General features: G+C 37.6%; 1 long non-coding RNA gene across 3 annotated transcripts in view; it reads left to right on the top strand.

The window, feature by feature from the left end:
- The window catches only part of LOC132405889 (uncharacterized), a 31,565-nt gene extending 8,252 nt beyond the window's left edge, over positions 1-23,313 (top strand). For 2 of the 3 annotated variants that reach the window (XR_009515994.1, XR_009515992.1), the window contains exons 3-6: positions 9,123-9,210; positions 19,850-19,939; positions 20,291-20,371; positions 21,460-23,313. This is a non-coding gene — a long non-coding RNA (uncharacterized LOC132405889). The remainder of the gene's footprint in view (positions 1-9,122; positions 9,211-19,849; positions 19,940-20,290; positions 20,372-21,459) is intronic. The other variant, XR_009515993.1, reaches the window with a different exon arrangement.
- The last annotated feature ends 215 nt before the right edge of the window (positions 23,314-23,528 follow it).

Below are 23,528 nucleotides of genomic sequence, written 5' to 3'. Positions count from 1 at the left end.
AAGTGTAACAAGATAGCTTTCCTAGCCAGTAAAGTTGAAAAGGCTATCACATATTGAGCGGAAGCAGGAACTCCACCTGTTTCCTCTGGAATAATCCCAAAAATTGCCGTGAGTGAATTGGGTTGTAAATCCACACCTATAACTTTTGATAATATTCTAAACACATCCTTCTAAAAATTGTTTAACTTTACACAGGACCAAAACATATGAGTTAGAGTAGCCACCTCTATGTTGCATCCGTCACAAATAGGGCTTATATTAGAAAAAAATATGTGCTAATTTATCATTTGAAATATGGGCCCTGTGTGCTATCTTAAACTGAGTTAGGGAATGACATGCACAGATAGATGAATTATTAATTAGATAATAAATTTTACTCCATTGATCATCTGAAAGTGAATGTTGAAGTTTTATTTCCCAAGTATGTTTAACCTTATCATTAGGTGTCATACGTGCCTTCATTAACTGTTTATAAATAATAGCTATTAATCGTTTTTGAAGTGGTTTAAGCTGAAAAAATGCATAAATCAAATTTGATGAGTAAGCCCAGGGATAATTCAGTAAATCTCGTAAAAAATTCCTAACTTGTAAATATCTAAATAAAAATGTGCACTAGATATATCATATTTATCCATTAACTGCGAAAAAGACATTAAACAATCCTTTGAAAACAAATCTAAAAAAGTTTTTGTTCCCGTGGTTTTCCATACTACAAAAGCCTTATCCAGAGTTGATGGTTTAAAGAAAAAAATTAGAATAGATATTACTAGAGAGTAAAAAGTTATTTAATCCTAAAGATCTACGAAACTGGAACCAAATTTTTAAAGTATGATTAACAATAGGATTGAGACCTTGTCTACCTATTCTGGAGAACAAAAAAGGAAGGGGAGCTCCTAATAAAGAAGCTAAAGAAAACCCTGTTACCGAATTCTTCTCCAAATGTGAACACGAAGGGCAATTTTGGTTATCTATACCGCGAATCCAAAAGGTGATATAATGAATATTAATTGCCCAATAATAAAATCTAAAGCTTGGTAGCACCAGCCCTCCATCTTATTTTGATTTTTGCAATAAAAGTTTATTCACTCTGGAGCTTTTATTATTCCAAATGTAAGACAAGATCATAGAATCTATTTTTGGAACAAAAGATGGAACTGCTTGAAATGTACATAAAAATTTCAGTAAAATAACCATTTTTATAGCATTTATTCGACCAATTAATGACATCAACATAGGCGACCAATTAGAAAGTATTTGTTGAGCATATTCAACTAGAGTGGAAAAATTATACTTATATAGGTCTTTAAAATTTTTAGTAATTTTAATACCAAGGTAAGTGAAATAGTTTTAGCAATATTAAAAGGTATTTGATCATAATAATCAGAATAATTATTAGTAGGAAATAATTCACTTTTATGTAATTTAAGTTTATATCCAGAGAAAATACTAAGTTCCATAAATATAGATAACAAAAAAGGGATAGATTTCCTAGGGTCTGAAATATAAACTAATAAATCATCCACATGTAACAAAATCTTATGTAATTTATCCCCTCTCTTAATACCCTGCACAGAATTAGAATCCCTAAAAGCGATAGCAAGTGGTTCTAAAACCAAATTAAATAATAAAGGACTGAGAGGACAGTCCTGGCGGGTTCCTCTATATAATCTAAAATAAGGAGACTTTTGATTATTAGTTATAATCACAGCCACTGGGGCTTGATAAATCAATTTAATCCAGGAAATAAATCCTGAACCAAAATTAAACCTCTTTAACACCTTAAACAAACAAGGCCACTCTACCCTATCAAAAGCTTTCTCTGCATCCAGAGACAAAATACATTCAGATTCTTTAACTGAGGGGGAATAAATGATATTTAACTGTCTTCAAATATTAAAATGTGAGTACCTGTTTTTAATAAATCCTGTTTGATCATTTGAGATAACAGCTGGCAAAAATTCTCAAGTCTATTAGCTAGAATCTTAGAGAGAATTTTAAAACTTACATTCAGTACAGGAGATAGGTCTATAGGATGCACATTCCAGTAAATCTTTTCCTTTTTTAGGAATTAATGAAATTAATGCCTCATAAAAAGTTTTCAGAAGATTCCCTGAGGATATAGAATCAGTAAAAGTTTGATGAAGATATGTTATAAGCATTTCATGGAAAGTCTTGTAAAATTCCACCATATAACCATCTGGTCCCGGAGCTTTCCCTAATTGCATAGAGGATATAGCTTTAGCTATCTCATCTTGTTTAATAGGTGCATCTAATATAGCAAACTCTTGAGTCAAAATTTTGGGTATATTTAACTTTTGCAAAAATTTGTTCATAATTATAGTATGATCAGAGAATTCAGATTTATAAAGATTAGAATAGAAATCCATAAATATCTTATTAATTTCATAAGGATCTAAGGTTTCAATTCTATCTGGTCTATGAATTCTTAAAATCTGTCTTCTAACCATACCAGCCTTTAACTGACCAGCCAAAAGTTTACCAGACTTATCTCCATGTATATAAAATAAACTTTTAGATTTAAGAATTTGCTGTTGGATAGGAAAGGTCAAAAGCAAATCATATTGTGCTTGAAGTTCGACCCTTTCTTTATATAGGTCTTCAGTAGGTTTAACTGAATACGCTTTAACTATGTCTCTAATTTTATTAGAAAGTACTGACAGTTCCACTTTAGTTTTATTTCTTAAAGCTGCTGAGTATGAAATTATCTGTTCCCTAAGAAAAGATTTCATTATGTCCCATATAACCAGGTTTGACATTCCTTCAGTTATATTAAATTCAAAAAATATAGAAATTTGCTCCTTAATAAAACTAACAAAAGCTGGATCCTGTAAAAATACGGGATTCAATCTCCACTGTGACATTTTCAAAAAGTTATCTGAAAACTTCAGGGTTAACTGCAAAGGTGCGTGATTCGACAACGCAATGATGTCTTACGCACACTCAACAACGGAGTGTAGCAAACGTGTCTGGAAAAAAGTGATCAATTCTAGAATATTTATGATGAACGTGAAATCTTTGTTGTTAGGGTGTTTATATCTCCAGATATCGACCAGGCCATATTCCAGTAAAAAAGAATTAATACAGGCCGCCGCTTTATTAGGAAGCGACAAATTGGTTGATGACCTGTTAATCTCCGGGTTCCGACAACAATTAAAGTCACCGCCCATGATCAACTTATAGTCATTCAAATTCGGTAGCTCAGAAAAATGCTTCTTAAAAAATTCATAACTATCTACATTGGGTGCGTATATACACACCAGAGCTACCTTTTGCTCGCATAATGCACCAGTAATAATTAAATGTCTTCGCATCAGTAATAGTATTAAAATGTACAAAGGGATTTTGGAGTTAACAAAAATAGATATGCCTCTAACTTTATTAGTTGATAATGAATGAAATAAAGTCCTTTCCAAAATTCGAATAACTGGTCCTTGTCCTGTCTCCGTATATGATTTTCTTGTGCAAAAATAATAAATGCGTTGTTTTTAATTTCTTAAAAATCTTTTTACGCTTAATAGGATGATTCATACTGTTCAGATTCCATGAGATTATTTGAATCTTATTAACATTCATGTTTAAAATTTAATTTAATATTTTATAAAGAAAACTATTGCACATGCGCAGATTAATCCAAAAGGCATGGATATAACTAGAAGGAATGACGTATTTGAGAAAAAAATCCATCTAAAGAACTGCCCAATCGAGAAAAAAAACCTATTCTAATAGACCTCCTCCCCACCCCCGCAAAGCCAGAAAGACAGCAACCAATAAGCTGGTTGCATGCTAACCTAGTGACCCTTGACCCTATCCTCCATTTTGTAGCTATGCATATTAAATTTGAAATATTAATCCCACCCAATATAGTCATAATAAGAGAAACAAACAAATTTCAAATACTGCAATGTTATGTCTAACAGTAATAAAAACATAATTGGCGACGGCCATCTTAAATTCATCTAAAGTATATTAATCACATTCAAAGAAAAGTAAATCCAAGCAAATAATATTACAAAGTTCTTTCTCTCGAAAAGAAAAAAATAAATGAATATATATATAACAAACCTAAAACTATATTAATGTTGAGACAAACAAAAAAAAATAAAAAGAGTAATACACGGCAGGTCCTATATGGACCTTTATAGTATAATACTGTAAGAGTTCCCTACAAAACAATTATATATATATATGTATATATATATAGTTAATGAGTTATAAAAAGGTTTAATCAGCCACATCCCATACCAGAGACTCAAAAAGCATAGAATAAACTTAACTCAGGGCATCTGTAAACATCTCATACATCAGAATTGCCAATTCAGCAATTGGCTTAACTTTAAGATTTTTAATGTACTCCCATCCCTCCTGGGGAGAGTAGATTCTCAGTGATTGAGACCCCTTAGGAAAAAGTATCAGCTGTGCTGGGTGCCAAAGAGAGGGATGTAAATTTAGCTTATACATTTCACTCATGACTTCTCGGTATTTCCTTCTTTCGACAAAATTCTCAGGAGGATAATCTTCAACTATGTGAATCTCTGTTGATTTAAAGATTATCTTACGCTTTCTTCTGGCCTGTCGAAGTATGGCTTCTTTGATTGTATAATAATGCAAACAAAGTACAATTGGTCGAGGATGTAATTCAGATGAACACCAAGAAAACAGAATTCTATGGACTTTATCGATTAAAGGGCTTCCAGGGTCTCACTAAAAAGTGAGTACAGCATGTCTGAGAAGAACTTTAACAGAGCACCAGCTTCAGTATTTTCAGGCAATCCTAGTATATAAAAATTCATCCAATGCACTCTACTATCTAAATCAACCAATTTTTTCTTCGTTTTAAATAGTTCCGAGGTAATTTCAATAATTTTCTTTTCCATCAAAGACATCTTCACTCCTTGTTCTTTAATAGTTTGTCTGAATTGATCATGTTCATTCTCAATTCGATTTGTAGTCTGCTTAAGCATCTGAAATTGAAAGTCCATATTCTTCAGAGATTCTTGAACACTAGAGATAGATTTTTTAAGCTTCCTGTTGGTGTCCGTCAGCTTATCAATATTGGTGTTGAGCAATCTAAATTCCAACTTCATGTCTTGTATTGAAGAAAATATTCCTGCTAAAGTAATAGGTTCCTCCGCTTGCTTTATTTGTTCAGTTTGCTCCGTTTCAGGAAAAGTCTTTGCCGCTTCTCAGTTCAATACCAGATTGACTTACGGTCATCATAATTAAATTATAAATCCTTCAGTAGAAGTAATAAATCATCAAACTTAAAAGGAATCTGTCAGTGGAAAGTAAAGTAGAAAGAAAAGTGGAGCTGCTGTGAAATGCAACTTACTCAATGTGCTGCAAAATATGTAAACTTCTCTGTACTCTTTCAATCTTATTGATATCTTTCCTGTAGGTAGATGAACAAAACTCCAGATTAAGCCTCTCCAGTCTCTTATACAACTTCAACATAGCATCCCGTCTCCTGTACTCAGTACTCTGATTTGTGAAAGCCCAGATGCCAAAAATGCTCCTTATGACTCTATCTATCTCTGATGCCATATGCGAGGAATTTGGGATTGTAATAGCTCACTTTTGTTTGCATTAAATTCCATCTGCCATATTTCAGCTTATTTTTTGGCTGGTCTACAAGGGGTGATTGATAAGTTTGTGGCCTAGGGTAGAAGGAGTCAATTGTAGAAAACCTAGCACATTTATTTTTCCTACATTTACACAGTCCAGTGGTTGTGGAACATACAGATCCCTTCTTTGAAGAAGTTGGCATCTTCGACCTCCAGAAGTGGTCCACAGCATAGGGTGATTGATAAGTTTGTGTCCTAAGGTAGAAGGAGATGAGTTATTAACTTAAAACTTTCTGCATTTTCACTCAGAGTTGAACTACATTTGCATGTAATGAGAGCTGTATAACTCATCTTTTTCTACCTTAGGCCACAAAATTATCAATCACCTCTGCTGTGGACCACCTGGAGGTCCAAGACACTCTCATGCCTGTGCAGTTCAACTCTTTGAGTGATAATGCAGAAAGTTTGAAGTTAATAACTCTTCTCCTTCTACCTCTTATCAATCACCCCTGCTGTGGACCACTTCTACAAAGAAGGGATCCATATGCTCCACAACCGCTGAACTAACTGTGTACATGTAGGATTGGACTGTGTTGAAAAATATATGTGCTAGATTTTCTAAAATTGACTCCTTCTACCTTAGGCCACAAACTTAATCATCACCCTGGTATATCCCGCCTACAAAGTTTGATTGTCTTCCTCACTTTCCACTATACTTCCAATCTTCTGCAAATTTGCTTATCAGATTGATCATATTACAGTATCATCATTTATGTGGATGACAGTCAGCACCATTCCCTACAGTATACCACTAGTCACAGGCCTCCAGTCAGAGAGATAACCATGTATTACCACTCTGACTTATCCCATGAAGCCAATGTCTTATCCAATTTACTACCTCATCCTGAATACCAAGTGACTAAACTTTCTAATTCTAGTCTCATCCAATCTCAGTGAACAACAGCCTGCTTGCTGTTACCATATTTATAACCAAATTTGTACACTCATTCTTTTATGCTCCAGGGAACAAAGTCCTACCCTTTTCAATTTTTCCTTACAATTCAGGCCCCAAGTCCTTGTAACATTCTTGTAAATTTTATCTGCACTCTTCCAATCTTAATGGCATCTTTCCCATGGGTAGGTGACCATAGGGAAACACAATACTCCAAGTTCTGCCTCACCAACAGCTTATAAATATTCAACATAACATCCTAACTCCTGTATTCAATACTTTGATTTATGAAGGCAAATGTGTCAAAAGCTTTCTTTTATGACCCTATTTACCTGTGATGCCACTTCCAAAGAATTATGGTTCTGTATTCCCAGATCACTCTCCATGAAAAGGAGCACTTTCTATGACAGTCATAAAGGAGCAACTCAGGTTGCAACTGGATGGAGGTGGCAAGGGGAAGACATCCCATTCACACAAATAGCCAAGAGAAACTGCCATCATCACCATGGTCAATAAGATACATTGCTTCTGGCAGAGACTGGGTACTCTATACTGGGGTGAGGGTTGGGTCAACCTACAGGGTGATGGAAGAGTAAGATAGATGAGTGCTTCAATCATTTCTTCTACCAGTGAGTGGCACCACGCATTGTGGGGAGAAACTTATATCAAACAAAATATGTTAACAGTTTATTCCAGGCATGTCATCATCATCATAATTTATGATTATGTGCCGTAGACTTTCATGGTCTATCACCATGATTGCTCTTGGAAAGTTCTGTGGAAGTGGTTTGCCATTGCCTTCTTCTGGACAGTGTCTTTATAAGACGGGTGACTTCCCACCCCCCATCCCCACCATTATCAATACCTTTACAGATACTGTCTGCTTGGCATCAACTAGAACTTGTAATATACTCTCATACAACCATCCACCACCTGCTCCATGGCTTCATGTGACCTTGATCAGGTGGCTAAGCAGATGCTACACCTTGTTCCTGCAGACCTGCAGGTAAGCGGAAGAAAGAAACACCTTATATCTCCTTTGGTAGAGACATATCTCCATCCCGCCATCCACAGGCTTGAGTAACCACATAGAATCAAACAAAATTGGGTGGAAATGCACGAGACTCCTGATATTGGAATCTAGAACAAAAAAAATTCTTTGTAGGATCTCAGCGGCTTGAAAAGTATCTGTGGGGTGCAACGAATTGTTCATATTTTCACACTTCATGTCAAACACTGCATCTGGACTGAATTAAATTGTTATTTCATAAGCTGTATCAACACCAGCTGGACAGCGCTGTTTAAGCACTGCAGAATGGAAATTGAATTGAATTGAATTGACTTTATTTCTTACATCCTTCACGTACATAAGGATTAAAAATCTTTACGCTATGTCTCTGTCTAAATGTGCAATTTGCAATCATAGTAATTTATAATAAATAGAACAGTCAATGTAATATAGAGTACACTCAAATCAGTGTGAGTTAATCAGTCTGATGGCCTGGTGGAAGAAGCTGTCCTGGAGCCTGTTGGTCTTGGCTTTTATGTTGTGGTACTGTTTCCCGGATGGTAGCAGTTGGAATAGATTGTGGTTGGGGTGACTCAGGTCCCCAATGATCCTACGGGCCCTTTTTACACACCTGTCTTTGTAAATGTCCTGAATCATGGGAAGTTCACAGCTACAGATGTGCTGGGCTGTCCGCACCACTCTCTGCAGAGTCCTGCGATTAAAGGAAGTACAGTTCCCACACCAGGCAGTGATACAGCCAGTCAGGATGCTCTCATTTGTGCAACTGTAGAAAATTCTTAGGATTTGGGGGTCCATACCAAAACTCCTCAACCATCTGAGGTGAAAGAGGTGCTGTTGTGTCTTTTTTCACTACAAAGCTGGTATACACAGACCACGTGAGATCCTCAGTGATGTGTATGCCGAGGAACTTACAGCTGTTCACCCTCTCAAACCCAGATCCATTAATACCAATAGAGGTTAGCCTGTCTCCATTCTTAATGTAATCCATAACCTTTGTTTTTGCAACATTGAGGGAGAGGTTGTTTTCCTAACACTTCTGTGTCAGAGAGATGTCTTCTTCCCTGTAAGCCCCCTCATTATTGTTTGTGATAAGGCCAAGCTTCACAGGTCTGGATGTTAGAGTATACATATATAATATAGAACAGTATAGTATGGGTCCTTTAGCCTACAGTGTTGTGCTAACCTATATAAACCTACTCCATGATCAAGCTAACACTTCCCTCATACACAGTCCATAATACCACATTTGCTTACATCCAAGAGTCTCTGAAATGCCCCTGTTGTATTAGCCTCTAACACTAGCCCTGGCAGTACATCTAGGCACCTACCACTCTTAGTGTGAAAGACAAAACGTACCTCTGATATCTCCCCAAAACTTTTCTCCACTCACTAAATGGAGGTCCTATTCTGGGATCTGATTACTTTAAGTGAGGTCTCGCTGATTAAAAAATACTCATCAATGGGACTAGGTACCCTGATTGGGAATATCCTCGCTTTGCTCTCCTCATTCTCCCAGGAGCTGCTCTGTTACTAACCTGTTTCAATTTGCCTTTTGCAGATATCTCAGTGAAACACCATCCCCAATGGCTATTATGGATATTTCAATGCTAACTGGATTCTCTCCAGATATCAGTGATCTTGATCACGTAGGTATTTTATTCATTCAGGATTATCTGGGTTTCTTTAGCAGAATTATAAAATAAATACATGGAACCCACTTCTTGATGGTTTAGCAATGTTTTCCAAAGGCAATTGGCATTAACTACCAAATACAAAAAATGCAAGTTAACATTAAGTATTTCTGTATCCACATACCTTATCAAAACAGTCAAAGTCAACAATGCACAGATGATCCTGATACACATTGAGAGAGAACCTGTCAGTGATGTGTGAGACAACACTCACACAACGCTGGAGAAACTTAGCAGACCAGGCAGCATCTCTGGAAAAGAGTGAACAGTTGAAGCTTCAGGCCCAAGACCTGTTAATTGGGTCCTGTTTATTCATTTCCATAGAGAGTACCTGACCTGCTGTTCCTCCAGCGATCAGTGTGTGTGTTGCTTTGGATTTCCAGCATCTGAAGATTTCCCCTGTTTGTGCTGACATTTATCATGCTTGACTTGAAAAACTTACTCCTCAGATCTCCTTTAAATTTCCTCCCTCTCACTTTAAACATCTCCTTTCTAGTTCCTTGACTTGGTAAGATTATTCTATCTATCCTGTCTATTCTCTTCATAATTTGTTAAATCTTTCAGCCACCTACCTTCCAGTGAAAATGAACTCAGCCTCAGTAATCTCTATTCATAATGTCAATCTTCCATTTTACCTTTCTAATCTCTTCTGTACTCACATGGTTTCTGCTGTCCCCTGGGCAAACATGCAAATAGTTGTGTTCGAGACTTTTAAATGTGGTGATGGTTTTCCAGACAACCAAAAGGTGATCTATTACTATTTCCCTATTGAATTGTTTTTATAAGACCTTAGACTATAAGATATAGGAGCCGAAATGAGCCCATTTGGCCCATTGAATCTCCTCCACCAGTTCATCATGGCTGATCCAATTTTCCTCACAGCTTCAATCTCCTGCCTTCTCCCCGTATCCCTTCATGCCCTGTCCAATCAAGAATCTGTCAACTTCTGTCTTATATATACATAAAGACTTCACCTTCACAGCTGCCTGTGGCAAAGAATTCCACAGATTCACCACTCTCTGGCAAAGAAATTCCTCCTAATCTCTGTTCAAAAAGGATGCCCCTCTACTCAGAGGTTGTGTCCTCTGATCTTAGACTCCTCAACTATCTCCACAAACACTCTATCAAGACCCTTTCACCATTCAATAGGTTTCAAGAAATTAACCCTCATTCTTCTGAATCCTAGTGAATACAGGCCCAGAGCCATCAACCACTCTTCATATGACCAGTCATTCAATCCTGGAATTATTTTTGTGAATCTCCTTTGAACGCTCTTCAGTTTCAGCACATCTTTTCTAAGATAAGGGGCCCAAAACTGTTCACAATACTCTAAGTGAGGCCTCACTTGTGCTTTATGAGGCCTCAACATTACATCTTTGTTTTAATCCCCTTGAAATGAATGCTAACATTGCAACATTATTAACTATTATTCTGCCTAGTTTTCAGCTGAAAAATGAAATAGAGAATTATATGTCAGGATTTGAACTGAACAAAGCATTATCCACCACAGGATCTGTGATCATTTATTTAGATTTGGTAAGAAGATTTCTACATTTGGACAATTATGAGACAAAAGTTACAAAGATATCTGAAATAGCTATACTACTAGTGTGTAATACACTGTTGATGTGCATTTTTATTCTTATAGGCTCCCACAAAAACTAAGCAAATTATGATCAGATTATGAAGAGAAAGAAGATAGTTAAGAACAATGCTGGGCCCTTGAAGAATGAATTGGGTGAAATTATTATGGGAAACAGAGAAATGGCAGAAGAATTTAATGAGTACTTTAGATCTGTTTTCACTAAGGAAGACACAAGTAATCTCCCAGATGTATGGATGGGCCAAGGACATAGGGTAACAGGGGAAATGAAACAGATTGACATTCTGAAGGAAACGGTGATGAGAAGACTAATGGGACTGAAGGCTGACAGATCTCCAGTTCCAGATGGTCTGCACCCTAGAGTGCTAAAGGAGGTGGCCCTGGAAATTGCGGATGCATTGGTAATCATTTTCCAATGTTCCTTAGATTCAGGATCAGTTCCTGAGGATTGGAGAATGGCTAATGTTATCCCACTTTTTAAGAAAGGAGGGAGGGAGAAAACAGAGAACTATCGACCTGTCCGCCTGACATCGGTGATGGGACAGATGCTAGAGTCCATTATTAAGGATGAAATAGTGGTATATCTAGATAGCAGTGATAGGATTGGGCTGAGCCAGCATGGATTTACCAAGGGTAAATCATGCTTGACTAATCTGTTGGAGTTTTTCGAGGATGTAACCAGGAAGTTAGATGGGGGAGATCCAGTGTATGTTGTGTACCTCAATTTTCAGAAGGCATTTGATAAGGTCCCACATAGAAGATTGGTGGGTAAAATCAAAGCTCAGGGCATTGGGGGGAAGGCATTGACATGGATAGAAAACTGGTTGGCAGATAGAAAGCAAAGGGTAGCAGTGAATGGGTGTTTCTCGGAATGGCAGATGGTGACTAGTGGGGTGCCACAGGGCTCAGTATTGGGACCACAGCTGTTTACCATTTACGTTAACGATTTGGATGAAGGCATAAAAAATAACATCAGCAAATTTGCTGATGATACTAAGCTGGGTGGCAGTGTGACATGTGATGAGGATGTTAGGAGAATTCAGGGTGACATGGATAGGCTGGGTGAGTGGGCAGATACTTGGCAGATGGTGTTTAATGTGAATAAGTGTGAGATTATCCACTTTGGGAGTAAGAACAGGAAGGCAGATTATTATCTGAATGGTGTAGAGTTGGGTAAGGGAGAAATACAAAGAGATCTCGGAGTCCTTGTTCATCAGTCACTGAAGGTGAATGAGCAAGTGCAGCAGGCAGTGAAGAAGGCTAATGGAATGTTGGCCTTTATTACAAAGGGCATTGAGTACAAGAGCAAGGAAATCCTCCTGCATTTGTACAGAGCCCTGGTGAGACCACACCTGGAGTATTGTGTACAGTTTTGGTCTCCAGGGTTAAGGAAGGACATCCTGGCTGTAGAGGAAGTGCAGCGTAGATTCACGAGGTTAGTTCCTGGGATGTCTGGACTGTCTTACGCAGAAAGGTTAGAGAGATTGGGCTTGTACAGGCTGGAATTAAGGAGATTGAGAGGGGATCTGATTGAAACATATAAGATTATTGAGGGATTGGACAAGATAGAGGCAGGAAATATGTTCCAGATGCTGGGAGAGTCTAGTACCAGAGGGCATGGTTTGAGAATAAGGGGTAGGTCATTTAGGACAGAGTTAAGGAAAAACTTCTTCTCCCAGAGAGTTGTGGGGGTCTGGAATGCACTGCCTCAGAAGGTAGTGGAGGCCAATTCTCTGGATGCTTTCAAGAAGGAGCTAGATAGATATCTTATGGATAGGAGAATCAAGGGATATGGGGACAAGGCAGGAACAGGGTATTAATAGTAATTGATCAGCCATGATCTCAAAATGGTGGTGCAGGCTCGAAGGGCTGAATGGTCTACTTCTGCACCTATTGTCTATTGTCTATTGTCTATAGTCTGTTTTTGTGATGCTTAGTTGAGAGGAAACTTTTGATAGGAAAATTTTGATTAGAAAAGCTAAAAGAAGATACGAGGTTGGTTTGGCAAATAAGGTGAAAGTAAATCCGAAAGGTTTCTGCAATTATATTAAAAGCAAGAGGATAGTGAGGGATAAAACTGGCCCCTTAGAGAATCAGAGTGGTCAGCTATGTGTGGAGCCGAGGGAGATGGGACAGATTTTGAACGATTTCTTCTCTTTGGTATTCTCTAAGGAGAAGGATATTGAATTGTGTAAGGTGTGGGAAACAAGTAAGGAAGTTATGGAATCTATGACAATTAAAGAGGTGGAAGTACTGACGCTTTTAAGAAATTTAAAAGTGGATAAATCTCTGGGTCCGGACAGGATATTCCCCAGGACCTTGAGGGAAGCTTGTGTAGAAACAGCAGGAGCTCTGACGGAGATCTTTAAGATGTCATTAGAAACGGGGATTGTGCCGGAGGATTGGCGTATTGCTCATGTGGTTCCATTGTTTAAAAAGGGTTCTAGAAGTAAGCCTAGCAATTATAGATCTGTCAGTTTGACATCAGTGGTGGGTAAATTAATGGAAAGTATTCTTAGAGATAGTATTAATAATTATCTGGATAGACAGGATCTGATTAGGAGTAGCCAGCATGGATTTGTACGTGGAAGGTCATGTTTGACAAACCTTATTGAATTTTTTGAAGAAGTTACGAGGAATGTTGACGAGAGTAAGGCAGTGGATGTGGTCTATATGGACTTCAGCAAAGCCTTTGACAAAGTTCCACATGGAAGGTTAGTTAAGAAGGTTCAGTCGTTAGGTATTAATGCTGGAGTAATAAAATGGATTCAACAGTGGCTAGCTGGGAGATGCCAGAGAGTAGTGGTGGATAATTGTTTATCGGGATGGAGGCCGGTGACTAGCGGGGTGCCTCAGGGATCTGTTTTGGGCCCAATGTTGTTTGTAATATACATAAATGACCTGGATGATGGGGTGGTAAATTGGATTAGTAAGTATGCTGATGATACTAAGGTAGGAGGTGTTGTGGATAATGAGGTGGGCTTTCAAAGCTTGCAGGGAGATTTATGCCGGTTAGAAGAATGGGCTGAACGTTGGCAGATGGAGTTTAATGCTGAGAAGTGTGAGGTTCTACATTTTGGCAGGAATAATCCAAATAGAACATACAGGGTAAATGGTAGGGCATTGAGGAATGCAGAGGAATAGAGAGATCTAGGAATAACAGTGCATAGTTCCCTGAAGGTGGAGTCTCATGTAGATAGGGTGGTGAAGAAGGCTTTTGGAACACTGACCTTTATAAATCAAAGCATTGAGTACAGAAGTTGGGATGTAATGTTAAAATTGTGCAAGGCATTGGTAAGGCCAAATTTAGAATATTGTGTGCAGTTCTGGTCACCGAAATATAGGAAAGATATCAATAAATTAGAGAGAGTGCAGAGACGACTTACTAGGATGTTACCTGGGTTTCAGCACTTAAGTTACAGAGAAAGGTTGAACAAGTTAGGTCTCTATTCATTGGAGCGTAGAAGGTTGAGGGGGGATTTGATCGAGGTATTTAAAATTTTGAGAGGGATAGATATTGATGTGAGTAGGCTGTTTCCATTGAGAGTAGGGGAGATTCAAACGAGAGGACATGATTTGAGAGTTAGGGGGCAGAAGTTTAAGGGAAACATGAGGGGGTATTTCTTTACTCAGAGAGTGATAGCTGTGTGGAATGAGCTTCCTGTAGAAGTAGTAGAGGCCAGTTCAGTTGTGTCATTTAAGGTAAAATTGGATAGGTATGTGGACAGGAAAGGATTGGAGGGTTATGGGCTGAGTGTGGGTAGGTGGGACTAGGTGAGATTAAGAGTTCAGCACGGACTAGGAGGGCCGAGATGGCCTGTTTCTGTGCTGTAGTTGTTATATGGTTATGGTTATGGTTATATGGAAGAAGATGACAGCTTTCTACACGTCATCAAATGGACCTTTAATCTTAATCCCTATAGGGCTCCTTTTTTTGTTTCATGACTTGGCTGTAAAGCAGTGTCACAAACAGAGCCACCAGAACTCAGAACTACCTGAACCTGCCTCCTTCTGACAGATATGACCAACCAAAATGGAAAAAAGGTACATTTGGGGTGGTATTGCCTACTCATAAGCCCTGTGTAAATGGCAGAAAGAGTACCCCAGCTCACAAACATCTGATGCTCTTCTGTGGTTCCCACATTGGTTTCATCAATCATTTCAAAACCCACAAAAACAGCTTAGGTGTGAGTCATCTTCAATCCTGAGACTTTGTCTAGGAAGTACACACGTAAAACATTTTACTGAAACTAAAAGCTGTAAATAAGAGAAATATGAAACAGAATCTTCTGATGAAGCACAACAGACTGGACAGAATTTGTGGAGAGAGAATTACTGATAGTTCAGATCGAAGCTCCTTGCAGAGAAGTAGGTGGAATTACAGTTCAAACAAGATTTAAGAAGATGAAAATAGTAGGAGAGAAGGAGAAAACAATTCCGGAGGTGAGAGATGAGACCTTCGAGGTGCTGTCAATGGAAACAAAGAAATATTGTAACACACAGTTGAACTTAACTGTTGAATTAGGACCTAAATCAGGGGTTCCCAAACTGGGGTCCATGGATCCCTTGCTTAATAGTATTGGTCCATAGCTTTTATGGAGTGGCTCAAAATCTGAAATAAAATAAAGCTAATCTTAACTCTCCTGTGTAAAATTGTTTGAGTAATGATACTATTTGGCTTAAGAATTTACATAATATATCTGTGCAAACATTGGACTGAATTTATTGAACATCATGCAAGATGCAAACAGCAGAAATAAAAGAAAACTTTTTTTGTTCATACTCAGTTCAGAGATTTTAACAAATCTTAAGTGTTTACTAATTTAAGTGAAATTTACTTAGGCTTATGTTAATCATTTAATTTATACTTCTCAACTCACATACCAATTCCAGTTTCTACTTGTTTTGAATTCTTCTGAAGCAACCAGCTTTTTAAATAACCTGTACTAGAGTGATATGAGTAATACTAGAGTAATTATCCTATGTTATTTTTATTACGTTCATGTATACTATTTTTGTTCCTTTCTGTGTCTTGTGGTGCATTGTGCAGCAACCATGCTGGTTCTTTAGCATTCATGTCTGTTTTTTTATGAGGCCAAGTTGCTAGCATGGATGGAAAACTTTCGGAGAGCTGGCAGGATTTGGACCCAGGACTATTTACTTCTAAATCCAGTGTGAACGCCACTACACCAGTGGCTGGCTAATGCTATTTTATGTGAAGTACTTTAATGCCCATCACTAATAAATCTTGAAAAGAAGGAAATAAGCTGCCTTCTTAAAATGCTGTATCCTTCTGTATCACTACCAACAGTGATCACAGAACAGTGAGAGATTACCAGAGAACAAGGTGTGAGGAGAATCTATTGATTGTGTTGTTCACATGCACCTGCTGTCCTTGTCATCTCGATCCATAAAGTCTGCAATTCTTGTGGCTAAGCTGGAATTGATCAGTTGTATTCTGATACATATATGGGGACTTTTTGTCTCATACAGGTGTCAAATACTGATGGCACTTGCATTAGATTTAGAGTGCACCAGTACTACAAAATTTGATTTATTCAACCAGTCTCTGTCAAGATCTATGAATATTATGATACAAGTGAGCATTTAGAAGGCTGCCTTATTAACTGAATTTAATATCTTTTCATGGTAGAAACAAAAAAAGTAAAGCTGTTTGCTAACAGTCTAAAGTAGGGAAATTAAAGATTGGCAAATATACAAATAACTTTTTAAAAAAAAAATCAGTGCTGCATTACCCCAGGACAAATGAATCAAAAGATTTGGAAATTTGTGACAGAACTCAAATGCAAATCATTACATATTTCTGAATGTCAACACAGTAATTTGATCCAATATCACAGCAGTAAAAATGAACCCGAATCAGGTTTATTGTCACTGATATGAGACATAAATACAAAAGGTTCTGCAGATGCTGGAAGCACAAGTTGCTGGAGGAACTCAGCAGGTCAGGCAGCATCTATGAAAATGAATAAACAGAAACATGTCAGGCCAAGAACACTCAAGAGGACTGGAAAGGAAGGGGAGGATGCCAGAATAAAAAAAGCCTGGGGAAGGGAAGGAGGACAAGCCAGAAGATGATGGGTGAAGCCAGGTAGGTGGGAAAGGTAAATTGCTGGAGAAAAAGGAATTTGACAAGAGAGGTGAGTGATCCATGGCAGAAAGGGAAGAAAGAGGGGAACCTGAGGAGGTGATAGGCAGGTGAAGATCAGATGTGAGAGGACAGAGTGTGGAATAGAAGAAGAGAGAAGTGGGGGAGACACTACTTGAGTCCTGAAGAAGGGTCTTGGCCTAAAAAATTAACTGTTTATTCATTTTGATAGATGCTGCCTGACCTGCTGAATTCCTCAGCATGGTGTGTGTGTTTGATGGGATGTTAGGTTGAAGTTATACAAGATGATGTTGAGGCTTAATTTGTGTGAAGTTTTGGTCACCTACCTACAGTAAAGATTTAAATAAGATTGAAGGAGTTCAGAGAAAATTTACAAAGGATGTTGCCAGGACTGGAGGTCCTGATTTATACGACAGAGTGAATAGCCTAGGACTTTATTCCTTGGAATGTAGAATCTTGAGGGGAGATTGGATAATTGTATACAAATTATGGGGGATATAGATAGTGTAAATGCCAGCAGGCTTTTTCTATTTAGGTTGGGTGAGATGACAACTAGAGATCAAAATTTAAACGTGAAAAGTGAAAATGTTAAGACCATAAGATATAGGAGAGAATTAGGCCATTTGGTCCATTGAATCTGCTCTGCCATTTCATCACAGCTGATCCATTTTCCCTCTCAGCCCCAAACTCCTGCCTTCTACTTGTATCCCTTCAATTGCTCTTCATGTGACAAGCCTTTCACTAGTGGAATAATTTTTGTGAACCACCTTTGTGAGCTCTCCATTGTCAGTATCTCTGCTTAGATAAGGGGCCCAAAACTCCTCACAATACTCTGTGAGGCCTCTCCAGTGCTTTATAAAGCTTCAATATTACACCCTTACTTTTATGTTCTATTCTTCTTGAAATGAATGCTAATATTGCATTTGTCTTCACCACAGACTCAACCTACAAATTAACCTTTTGGGAATCTTGCATGAGGACTTCAAACTCCGCTTGTACCTCAGATTTTTAAATTTTTCTCTCCATTTATCCTTTTATTTCTTCTACCAGAGTACACGATTAAACATTTCCTAATCAAACATTCTCTAATCTGTTTGTCTTTCTGTAGCCACTCCTTCAAAACTACCTGTCCCTCCAACTATCTTTGCATCATCTGCAAACTTTGCAAAAAATTCATCAATTTCATCATCCAGGTCACTGCAATATGATTTTTAAAAAATGTGGTTCCAACACAAACCCCTGTGGAACACCATTAGTCACCAGCAGCCAATCAGAAAAGGCTCCCTTTTTTCCAACTTTTTGCCTCCTGCCAATCAGCCACTATTGTATCCATGCTAGTATCTTTCCTGTAACACCATGGGCTTTTAACTTTTAAAGCAGCCTCATGCATGACACTTTGTCAAGGCCTTCTGAAAATCCAAGTACAGAACATCCACTGATTCTCCTTTGTCTATACACCTTATAATTTCTTCAAAAAAGTCCAATAGGTTTATCAGTCAAGATTTTCCCTTGAGTAAACCATGCTGACTATATCCTATTTTATCTTGTGCCTCCAAATACCCCTAAAACACAGGCTTAACAATCGACTCCAACATCTTCCCAAGAATGTCAGACTAACTGGCATATAATATCCTTTCTTTTGCCTCCTTTCCTTCTTGAATAAGGGAGTGATATTTGCAATTTTCCAGCCTTCTGGGACAAACTCCAGAATCTAGTGATTCTTGAAAGCTCGTTACTGATATCTCCACAATCTCATTGATCACCTCCTTCAGAACCTTGGGTGTAGAACATTTGGTCCAGGTGACTTATCTACCTCAGAAATTTCAGTTTCCCAAGAACATTCTCCCTAGTAATGACATCTTCAGACACTTCTTCCCTCGATTCTCTTGAATTTCCTGCATACTGCTCATGTCATCCACAATGAAGACTGATGCAAACTATTTGTTCAAATTCTCTGCCATTTCCTTATCCTCATTACTACCCATCCAACATCATTTTCCATGGGTCCGATATCCACTCAGTTCTCTTGGTGAACCTGTGGAGAAAATTCTTCACTCAGAGGGCTGTGAGCGTGTGGATTAAGCTGCTAGCACAATTGGTGCATGCAAGCTTAATTTCAATGTTTAAGAGAAGTTTCAATAGGTACATAGATGGTAGGAGTATGGAGGGCTATGGTTGCAATGCATTTTGATTGGTGTAGACAGTTTAAATGGTTTGGCAGAACCTGAATTGGCTGAAAAACCTGTTCCATGCTATACTTTTCTATGACACTATGACTCTAACAAATTTCTGTAATTTACAATAATAAAAATATATCTTTAGTGCAAAAGAGGAATAGCAATGTAATGTTCATGACCTCATAAACTGTTCAGATATCTGATGGCAGATGGTAAAAGTTGTTCCTAAGACACTGAGTATGGTTCTATAGGTTCTAGGACCTCCTCCATGGTGCTAATACTGAGAAGAAGCATGTCCCACCTGGATGGTGAGACCACCTTCTTGAGACCACCTTTTGAAAATGTCATCATTGGTTGGGAAGCTAACGCTTGTGATGGAGCTGGCTGAGCCTATAATCCTCCAAAGCCTCTTACGATCCTGCAAATTGGTATCTCCATACCAGATGATAATGCAACCAGTCAGAATGCCCTCCACATCTGTAGATATTTGCTTGAGCCTTTGGTGATATACTAAATCTCAAACTCCTATTGATGTATAGACACTGACATGCCTTTGCCATGATTGCATCAAAATGATGGGCCTTGGTTAGAGGTCTTCACTTTTAATTTTTATCAAGTCAGATATTAATATTCTGATAAACTGCTTAATCTTTTTGTTGTATTCACAACTTTTTTTCTCTACAGCAAAGAGTTGTGCTAATTTTTACAATGTCCCTGGAAACAGTATTATGCTTCAGATAATCTGCCTAGGTGATGTGCGCAAATGCTCTGTAGGTAAGATACATTTCTAAGTTTTTTTTAAATGTGTTTGTTTATTTTGATATCCTTTTCTTGCACTCTTTGGATCAGAATATGCAGTCAGCAATTCACTGGCTGCACTCAGAGAAAATACAAATTTTATGCATAATTGTTCTAATTGGAATTTGTTCAAGTCTAGTCCAATATTTGTGGTAATGTTCAATGATTGAAGTTTCCAAAAATTATCAAAATTTGCAAAATCCTTAAAGGTAAAACTGATAACCCAATGAGTGGCAGAGGGCTGAATATTGGGCATTCCACTTGTCTTCAAGAACTAATGAAGAATTTTAACTAAGATATTTCAGTAACTTCTCTCTACCTCTGCAGGAAGTTGCATCTCATTAGAAACAAGTGAAGAAGACCTTGAAAGGTGTGTTGACATATCGTGCACCTCAGGAACAGAGTTTGGTAAACTGATCCTTGAACTATATTTCAGTCTTCTGACTATTCCCACAGATTTATGCAACTTCATTATTAATTATTCTGTTGTGTTTGATCATTGTGTTGATTAATATTTCTGTGAGTATTTAGTTAACAATGGTGAAGTTTCTGGGGTTATGTACAGATCCTATCAATGTATATGGGATTACATTTAGATAAAATTAGCATCTGAAAGATTACTGATAGTAAAGCTAATGGTTAAATTATTAGATCATTATAAATCTCATCTGATTTAGTAAACCCTTCATCTCTTAATCGACTATAGTGATCATGAGGTCAGCAGGAGATAGCAAAATGCTATAATCTGGATTTCCACCATTCATAGCCTATCTCCCAGCAGAGAATGGACAGTAGACAGTGGATACATACAATATAGCAGTCTCCTTAACAGAAAGTTTTCAAAAGCAGCCAAAAAGGTCCACAGTATATACAGGGTTCTATTGGCATCAATACAACAGAAGGCATTGACATGTAAAATGCCTTTACTTCTAACTGTCCAAGTCAACCTCCACTTGATTAATCAATGCACTTCAATGATTTTTTTTCTATAAATAGCAAAATGTTTTCTTTCTGGAATTAACATTCTTTGTGGAATAAATAATGTTGTGAGAATCACTTTGGCATATATTGAGAGAGAATGGATTGGTCTATTGTATGAAGAATTGTCTCCCCATAGGAAGCTAGTGCATAGCCAGAGATTTGTCCAGGTGGAATTTGTGGATCTCATGGACTCCTAGTCTCCCTCCTGTCATGCACCATATTGACTGGATTTATGTCCCTTTGTGTAACTGTGGGAATTGTCCTGCTTGCTCCAATAGTTCCTGTCTCTTCTATAGAAGTAGCTATAATATTAGCTCACTGCACAAAAACAGGAGAAGGGTAGAAAGTGGAAAGATCCAACCAAAAGTCATGGAAGTCCTGTTCTAAAATATTTTCCTGTGTGCAAGTAATATTAATGTAGTTTCAAAATGGATTTGCCCAATTGCATGTTTTTTCTTGCATTGAAATTGAGGGTAATCCAGCTGTTTTTAAAATATTTTTCTTTGTTTTCCTAGTTTACAAAGTGACATTTCTTGAGAAGACAAAGAGAGAGTTCCATAAATTTCAAAATGAAAATTCTGACTCTTATCAAACTAGGCAAGTAATTTTCATATTTCAGAAGCATGGACAACAAAAGAAGAAAAAAATCTTCAGTCAATAGAGATTTCAACCCATCACTTGAACACTTCTGCATTCAAAATAAACATTAAAAACCATGTATGTTGTTCAATGTACTGTAGTGTTAAATTTCAATTCTTAGATGGTATGGTTCAACTGCATGTTGCTGCTTTAAAGGGACGTTCAGACATCACATCCCACGAATTTTGGCACAACATACCAGAATGGAGATTGCTAGCTCTCTGCAATTGCAAGCATTTATATACATTTGAGAAAACAAGGAGTTTTCAGCAGAAATGGAATAGATTAGGAGAATGGGCAAAGAAGTAGCAGATGGAATACAGTGTAAGAAGTGTATAGCCATGCACTTTGGTAGAAGGAATAAAGGCATAGGCAAATTTTTAAGCAGCGAGCAAATTCAGAAATCAGAGATGCAAATGAACCTGGGAGTCCTCTTGCAGATTCCCTAAAGATTAACTTGCAGGTTGTGTCGATGCAGGAGGGTAAACGTGAAGAGAGCATTAATTTTGAGGACTAGAAAATAAAAGTAAACTGAGCCTTTAAAAGACATTGTTCTTCCTGCACTTGGAGTATTGTGAGCAGTTTTGGGTCCCTTATCTAAAAAAGAATGTGCTGCCATTGGAGAGAATCCAGAGATGTTTCCTGGGAATAATCCCAGAATGAAAGAATTGATGTATGTGAAGTATTTGGTAGCTCAAGGCCTGTACCCGCAGGAGTTCACAAGAATGATAGGGGATCTCATTGAAACTTATTGAGTATTGAAAGACCTAAAGGACATGGAGATGATGTTTCCTATAGTACAGTAGTCCAGGACCAGAGAGTACAGACTCTGAATAGTAGGATGTCATTTTAGAACAGAAATGCGAAGGAATTTCATTAGCCAGTGAGTGGTGAATCTGTGGAATTCATTGCCACAAAGGTCTGTGGAGGATAAGTCGATGGACATATTTAAAGCGGATGTTGTTAGTTTTTTGATTAGTCATAATACGAAAAGGGCAGGAGAATGGGATTGAGAGGGATCAAAAATGGCAGAGCAAACTGGATGGGCTGAATGGCTTAACTCTGCTCCTATATCTTATGATCTTTTGTTGTCTGTTTAATATTGGCAAATATTCTCAAAGATGCCCAGAATGTTATCAAGCAGAGTTATTGAGAGTTTCTCTGGTTGAGACAATAGGGTAAAAATATTCAAAATGGTTGCATTCAATTAACTGTTACAGTTAATTGTTCAAAAGGGTAAAATATGTCACACAGTATGTCATTTCTGATTTGGATATTCTCTCCACATCCAGTCTACCAAAGTTTTTCAACATACAATAGGTTTTGAAAGAAAGAGCAAAGAGCAATGCAGAGAAATGGAAATCCTAACATAGGGATTGCCCCTTTGCTTCCAAAAAATGCTGCCTAACTTTTTGAACTCCTCAAGAAACTTGATAGAATTTATTTATTTTATTTAGAAATATAGTGCAGAACAGGCTCTCCAGATATTGAAAAATTACTTACTCCATAACTTTTGGAAATATTTCATTAATCTTTTGAGAAGGGTACTTTAACTTTTTATGATGCTTCTGTTTCCTTAATCCTTAAGAAAGATAAAGATCCTACTGAATGTTCATCATATAGAACTATTTTGTTATTAAATGTGGATGCAAAAATTCTCTTTAAGATAATGGCTAACCATTTGGAAAAAAATTTAACTAATATTATTTCTATGGATCAAACAGGCTTTATTAAAGGCCACTACTCTTTCTCCGATGTGTTATTTCTCTTGATGCAGAAAAGGCGTTTGATAGAGTTGAGTGGACATATCTGTTTAAGGTATTAGAAAAATTTGGTTTTGGTAATAATTTCAATAGATGGATTCAAATGAAAAGCTACTGTTATTACGAATAATCTTAGGTCCTCTTTTTTTCTAGTATCTCACGAGGTACTAGACAGGGATGTC

This window comes from Hypanus sabinus, chromosome 16, assembly GCF_030144855.1.
Source record: "Hypanus sabinus isolate sHypSab1 chromosome 16, sHypSab1.hap1, whole genome shotgun sequence".
Taxonomy (NCBI): domain Eukaryota; kingdom Metazoa; phylum Chordata; class Chondrichthyes; order Myliobatiformes; family Dasyatidae; genus Hypanus; species Hypanus sabinus.
Note: the sequence above shows the minus strand (reverse complement) of the source record. Positions and strands in the feature narration are given on the sequence as shown.